The following is an 8,085-nucleotide window of genomic DNA, read 5'->3' on the forward strand; positions in this document are numbered from 1 at the left end:
TGTCGATTTTAATTTTCTAAGTACAGTGATACCTCGGTTCTCGAACGCCTCGAATTTCGACCAAATCGGTATTCGACCAGGAGATTCGAGAAACTTTTGTCTTGGAATCCGAACAAATATTTGGAACTCGAACTTCCGAGGTGAGCCGAGTTGAGCCGAATGGCGTTCATTCAGCCCAGCGCGCCTTGCTTGCGTCGTCAGTGTGAGTGCAGAGAGAGAGTCACGCTTTGTGGAGAGAGTCACGCTTTACACTGAATTTAACCCTTAGACATACTGTACACTTTTATTTCTTGTTGAGACTTATGTTTTTCTACATATTATATACAAATTAGGCCAGTAAATAGGCATTTTCTGGGGCTTGGAACGAATTAATCCAGTTTCCATTATTTCCTATTGGGTTTCATTGCTTCGGTTCTCGAACAATTTGGTTCTCGACCGTCCTCCTGGAACGAATTATGTTCGAGAACTGAGGTATCACTGTATTCTTTACCTTGATTGTGGCCTCTTTTCTCAAAAAACTTAGAGAAGACTTTAATAAGTTGGGCATAGAAGATATTTTAAATCCACTATGTCTAGGCAGTTTTTTCAACATATTGCAATTTAAGTAAATGATTACATATGCAAACACATATACATAGTTTATTATGTACAAGTTTGATTTTTCCTTTCCATAATCACATTTCTTTTCATAAATATAATGCCTCACACTGAGATTTCTCTCATATGTCAGGATCATTTTCTACCAATCCAATGGCTTCTGCCTAACAATTGGTATGTTTCTACTGTTTTATTATCTTTATTTGTTTCTTCTGATGCCATGAATAACACTGCTCCTAATTCTTCTTACTTAGTAGTTTTATTTTATAACTGTTCTCTGAAATTTCAGCCATTGGCCAGATACAATACAGCTGCATTTCAGATTGAGCCTCCTATAAAGTACTGTATGTAAACACGGCTGCTTGTTTAGCTTTCTGTTAACTGATCCCAGGGACATGCCCATTTAAATGGTGAGTGAGATAACTCCTCCGAGGACTCTAACATAGAACCCAAGGGTATGGCAGCCAACTGTTCATGTATGAGATGAGTACTGTTGTCGCATATTTGTTAATATATCATTTCCAACTCCTCTGCGTGCTTCTGTCTCATATTGGAAGGCTGTTTTGACATCACTCATGACATGAAAGGTATCTCGTGTCTCAAAATAATTTTATGCCCTTTCATAACAGAAACAGTTTCATTTGAAGCCCCATAACAGACCAAAAATTGCCTTTCAAAGGGAATTTATATGGCACTAGCTTCTGGCAAATTTCTGCTCCAAATTCTCAGCAGTTAATGTTGGCTGGCAGACATAAGCTTTGACAAAAGGCTCTCGACAGCCTAGGTCAAGTGGCTGATACTTCTCAAATCACTCGAGCTTCAGGGTGGTATCACCCCAGGATTAGATTGGGTAAACTATTAGATTGAATTTTTTTTGAGACTTCAAGAATGTTTTCTGTTTACGTAACCTTACTAAAATTCATCTTTTTCCCTGGTACTTTTGTGAAATGGGACTAGTAAAAATCTCAGATGTGGTTGTGATTTCTCCACAAACCGACAACTCAATCAATCTCCATTCTTCTTATTTTCATTTTGTAGCTCCCAGAGAAAATAACTTCTTTTTGGTTGTCTGAGGTATATCTCTAGTGTCTCTAGTTTACATAATTTTTCAGAATCTTCACATTTGTGCTTGATTCTACAGTTTAGAAGGGTTAATTGATGACCCTCTGTTGATCATATAATTAACCAGCATTTAGTTCAGCTCACCTAATCTTTAGATTCAGTTGCCAACATTGTATCATCAATCTGACAAATAACAGTATTTTAAATTTAATCATATCTAAGTCTCTTCATAGCAGATTTTGTCAATAATCAGCAGGACCTATATATCTGTGTGAGAATACAGTATGTTCAGTTTCATTCCACATCAATATAAATTTGTTTGGCTTTCTTTTGAAATAGGATTTGGAAAAACAAATTGTTCACTGAATACTGATTTTCCTTATCATGTTGCACAGTTTGAATTGTTAAAATCATATTGGATTCAGCACACTATCGAGGCAACACTTTATTTAATCCTCTGTAGCCTACAGTTAAACTCCGAGATCCATCAACTTTCCTCACAGATAACAATGAAACCTTAAACAGAGATTTTTGGGATACTAATACTGATGAAACTGAAATATTTTTCAATAAACTAAAATTCCCTGATGACACCCAAATATTGTATACTGTTATAAATTATTCTCTTGTGTGAATTTAAGTAATTCCAAAGATTTCCATCTAGCAGACTACATTTAAACAAATGAAGAGCAGATTGGCATAACTTTCTTCTTCTTAATTGTTTAGGTATGGGAAAAATTCTCCTGTTCAGATGTCACATCTATTCCTATACTACTTTCTGGTAGGGGTAACACATTAGTACAAAGTACATCTATTCATAAATTTCTACTTTGAATCATATTTTTATATATAAGCCTTTCAGAATTGCATCACCATATATCCTATCATAAGCAAATCACCCTTTAACTTTCTATAAGCAATTTTGTTAGCAAATTTGAGTATAAAGATAGATTGTGCACAAGTACCTAACAGATTCCTCATCCCTTTCAGGCCCTTTAATCCATTGCAATGCACATGGTCTCAGTCTCTCCTTCCTCTGTGTCAAGCCACCCTGACTGACCGACCAATCACTCAGAATTATAATTTTCCCTTTTACTTCACACCATTGATCAGCACTTGTTCTGAAGAGAATGTAGTTTCCGTATTTACATCTTTATCACATTTTAAAAATTCATTTAGGCTAGGGAAAATTGAGTGAATCTGTTCTGGTCCTTTCATAATCCAAGAGTTTGATGGACCAGCCAGCCTACCTAATATTTATTATAATCTCTTAAAAATCTCATAGCTAATTCCTCTCTCTCCTAGTTCATTTTATTGCCAATGAGCTATAAAAACCCTTTCATTGGTTTAGTTGTCCTGGAGTTATTCATTGTTTTATTGTTATTGTCTCTTTTCAAAATAATTTAAAATATTTTGCCGCAATTCCTATGTCCCTTCAGGATGTCTACAAAACTGGGGGTGTTGGTGATGCCCTTCTGAGCAGAGTGGAGACTGGTGTTCTCAAACCCAGCATGGTGGTCTCCTTTGCTTCAGTTAATGTTACAACTGAAGTAAAGTCTGTTGAAATGGGCCATGAAGTTGTAAACAATGCTCTTCCTGGGGAAAACGTGGGCTTTCATGTCAAGAATGTGTCCGTTAAAGGTATTCTTCATGGCAACTGGCTGGTAGCAGCAAAAATGACCCAACAAAAGAAGCAGCTGGCTTCATGCCTCAGGTGATTGAACCATCTACACAAAACTGACGCTGGCTCTCCTGTGCTGGACTGTCCAACAGCTCACACTGAGTGCAAGTTTGCTGACCTAGAGAACACTGATCACTGTTCTGATAAGAAACTGAAAGATGGCACCAAATTCTTGAAACCTGGTAATGTTGTCATTACTGGTAATGTTGTCATTACTGAAATACCTCCTGGCCAGCCCACGTGTGTGTTGAGCACTTCTCTGAATACCCTCCTTTGGGTCATTTCACTGTCTGTGGCATGAAATGAGCAGTTGCTGTGTGTGTTACAGTGGACAACAAGGCTGGTGGAGACGGCAAGACCGCCGAGTCTGTGCATGGAGCTCAAGGCTGTACTGTCCCTAATACCTGCTACTTCAGTTCCACTCAGTGTTGGAAGAAGGGTCTCAAAATTGTTTGTCTCAGTGGAACACATATGTTTAGTAGTAAAAGACTGGTTAATGATAAAACCTTCAGATAGAAAGAAGACTGTTGCATGGACCATTTTAAAAAATTATTTCTATTAATTTTTTTTTTTTTTTTTTTAGAGAATGAGGAAAAGAAAGAGAGAGAAACACCAATGTGAGAGGGACACAATTGGCTAACTCCTGCATACCCCCAGAAGATCCAGTGTGCAACCCAGGCATGTGCCCTGCCCTGGAATGAACCAGCAACCTTTTGGTGCAGAGAATGATGCCCAACCAACTCAGCCATAGTGGTCAGGGCAGTGGACCATTTTTTTTTTTCATGTATGTGCATGTACTGGTTTAAGTTATTAGTTTTTAAAATTAGTACTTTTTAATGGAAACCACCTGACCAAAAACCTATCACAGACTTTTGAGACCCATTTAACAAAGTTCATTGAGAAACCTATGTCTTCATTTAGTCAGCAGTGCAATTTCCTGTAGTTCTACTTGAGTGAAAGACTTCAGAGATGCTCATCATCTATTTCTTATGTTCCCTCTATTGAAACTTTGGAATTTGACAATTCTAGGTTAACATTTTTTTAAGTAGGAATTTCAGGTTAGTTCACCTTTTCTAAAGGAAGGAATCATCTGTGTTTCAAGCACATAATGGAAAGCTGTGGGCGGGGGTCTGGTGGTTGAAACACCTCATAGGTCAATACAGACCAGTAAGAAGTAACTTTATTTAGATGAAACTATCTTATAGGAAGGCCATATTTTATCATGGAAATGTCCGTGTGTTGCATATACATTTTTTGCAGTTTTACTGGTATTGAGTAAATGTGTTGGTATTATCTTTAAAAAAATTACCTTTTCAAATAGCTATTTTGGTATAAATAATTTCTTTAAAAAAAAAAAACCTAAACTTTATTTTATTTGAATATAAGACACAAAAATTAATAAATTTCATAAAATAGATTTTAGATATAAAATATCACATATAAAATATAAAGTATGAACAATTTATTCATAAAACATAAAAGTTTAAAAGTTTACTTAACATAAACATATCTTTTACTGATTAAGAAATATATATATATATATATATATATATATATAATTGAGAATATAGTAAACTATCTTGGAAGTTACTCAACTATCCTTCAAAAGTTTAGCAAATCATGCCAATTATATTTAGCAGATTTAAATTCCCTTCATTATTAAATATTGTGTTCTAAGTTAATTTTTGGAATTTTTAAACAGTTTACAGTCCTGGCTCAGTGGTTAGAGCTTTGGCCCAAGCACCAAAGTGTCACAGGTTGGATTCCTGGTCAAGGCAACATAACTGGGTTCCATCCCTGTCCCCCAGAGGGACAAGTCAGGGAGGAAATCAAAGGATGTGTCTGTCTCACATCAATGTTTTTTTTCTCTCTCTCCCCCTCCCTCCCACTCTCTCTAAAAACCAATTGAAAAATGTCCTTGGGTGAGGATTAACCAAAAATGTTTAAAGTATGGATTGAAATGTCTGTTTCTAAGAAAACATTTGCTTTTTGAGGACTTTTAAAAATAAGCAAATGTATCTTATTTCATATTTACAATAATATTTCTATCATTGTGGCAGTGCCAGTAATTTTACAATAAAATTTTGATCAGTATAGTATCTTTTTCTTTCCCACTGAGAGAGTTTGGGGAAAGTCATAAGAATATTGTCTTCAGGTAGGTCATTAATGTCTATTGCCTGTTAGCAAAATCATCTAGACCTGTTCCTCAAACTATTTTTTATTGCTCAATGACAACAACAAAAATTACAATGAATTTTAAAGCCTGTTTTAGAAATGGATTGAAAATATATTAAAAAATATATAAATACATAAAATAAAAATTTATCCTTCTAGTTTTCAGCTAACTGACATATGGAAAATAATGAAAAAAACAATCTGAGCAGCGTCTTTGGACATTATCAGTATAAACGAATCCCTTTGGTACTTGAAATACAAAGAAAAAAATTCTATATAATTGTTATTTGATTTAGTTACCATATAATTAATAAAGCAAGTCACTTATAATTAGCATGTCATCTAAAATGGCATTTTAAATCCTTTTTTCTTCTTTCTCTTCTTCTCTCCTGTCCTACTTTATTTGTTTATATAATATGAAAGGGGATTTCAGTTTCACATAATTGTTGCAATAATTCTATGAAAGATTTTTGTTTCATCAGAGAAGAGAGTTTAGACCTTTTGAATTACTGTATAGCCTATCATATTTACCCCAGATTTAAAGAAGAATTTAAATTAGTTTAGAATAAATGCACCCTTAAGCCCAACCACTGAACACTATTTTTAACTAAATGACATTTCCTGAGCCACAGGAGATTTTGTGTAGAAGTCACCAGCCTCCCACTTATTTTCCAAGGACACATGAACTCCCTTGAGTACTTATTATTGTTGAACAGGAAGTGCTAGGGCTATTGCTAATTTACATTGCCTGGATTTTGTGAACTCTGGATATATTCTCACAGTGGAGGTCTAGAAAATGGAAGCATTATTTCTCACGACAATGTTGTTTTTTGTTGTTGTTTTTTTCCTGGTAAGCATGTTGATGAATAGCCTGGGCAGCTCAACCTCTACAGTTATTCTCTCAGGTTCAATTCTGGTAATTCCAATAAATTGAGATACAGATATAAAGGATGTGTTGGCAATTTGTACTATGATCTGTGAATAGTGTAAGGGGGGAAAATAATCCCAGTGTTTGTATTTACAGCTACATTGCATGTAGGAGCATTTCCAGAGACCAGCCAAAGAATTTGATCTCCAAGACCAGCTCTTGTCCAAAAGACACATCATAGGAGTTCCCACCATCCTTTCACCATTTGAAACATTGAAAAATTTCCAGGAAGCTTGGTTTTTTATTTTATTTTATTTTTTTAGGAGTGACAAGTTTGAAAAATGTGACTATAAGAACTTAAACCACAGTTAAAATAGCACCTGGAAGCAACTGAGTCCCTGTTTAAGAATCTGATGACATTTTTCAAGTCTCTCTGCTATGATGGCATTGACCTCTCACCTGACTAAAACGGTTTGTATGGGAGGGATGAGTCATGATGAAGGTTTCCATACATGAGCTTATAAGTGTATGTTCCTCTTTTCCATGACCTGAGCAAAATTTGACCTCCTAAACACTTTGAATTATTTTATGGTCAGCTTCTCAAACTTAATTAGCAGAGCTTATGTCTCATGAGGACACCACGTTTCAGGGTGCACTGACTCTTACCCCATGCGATTGATTTGACACAGTTTTCAAATGGAACCTCTGAAAATGTGAACGATGTGACTAGCAGAGATTAACATGCTCTCATATCTCCCTTCTGAGCGATAAACTACCTGTGGGTAGAAAAATATGGAAGTTATGTCTCTAAAGTTAGTTCTGAGGACAGACCTCAGAGGGTCCTGAATTCAATGACAGGCAGTTTATCTATTTGTTTGGCTGTGGGGAAACTCTTAAGTATTCCTAAGAAACAGAGTAATATTTAACACTCTACAAAAAATATTGAAACAAGCCGAGGCATAAAAGTTGCCATGACTGGGGGAATACTGAGCACAGAGATGTCAATTAAGTGTCTGTTTTCATCATCAAGGCTTTGGCAAAAGTCTGGCTTTTAGAATTCTGTTCCCAGATTTAAGAGAAAGGTAGAAACTGGGGGAAATAATATTAAAACAAATAAACAAGCAAAACCTAAGCCCTAGAGGAAATGATAATCTACTCAGAACTAGAAGAAGATACCGTACACTGCATTCCAGGTTAGAGCAGAAGGTGTCCGTCCAGAAAGATGAAATCTATTTTGTGTGAAGATGATAACAAATCAATTCATGTGACTAAATCTCCTTTGGGAGAATGGGGCATGGGAAAAGTTCTGTTCCAGGAATTAAGAGCATAAATATTGTAACATTGACCAGAAAAATAACCTTCACCAGACTCCTGTTGGAGGCATTAAAACCACTGGCAGGGAACCTTGGTGCTCTCTTAGACAGCCTCGGGCTTCCACATTAGTTCAGATCATAGCACGTGTGCACCGTACATCTCACCAGCTAAGCCTTGATGAGCAGGACAGAGAGAGCAAGAGAATGAGAGAGACAGACAGAGAGAGAAAAGAGATACCCGCATATTTGAAGATGTTATACTGCTGGCTATGAAGATGGAGGAAAAGTCTTTCTAGAAACTAGAAAAGGCAAGCAAAAGAATGTGCCCCTAGAACCTCTGTAAGAACCACATATTGATTATAGAACTTCTGACCTCTGAACGTGTAAGA

General features: G+C 36.1%; 1 pseudogene; it reads left to right on the top strand.

Moving 5' to 3' along the window:
* The first annotated feature begins 3,086 nt into the window (after positions 1–3,086).
* Positions 3,087–3,646, top strand: LOC118617646 (annotated as a pseudogene).
* The last annotated feature ends 4,439 nt before the right edge of the window (positions 3,647–8,085 follow it).

Source organism: Molossus molossus, unplaced genomic scaffold, assembly GCF_014108415.1.
Source record: "Molossus molossus isolate mMolMol1 unplaced genomic scaffold, mMolMol1.p scaffold_m16_p_5, whole genome shotgun sequence".
Classification (NCBI taxonomy): domain Eukaryota; kingdom Metazoa; phylum Chordata; class Mammalia; order Chiroptera; family Molossidae; genus Molossus; species Molossus molossus.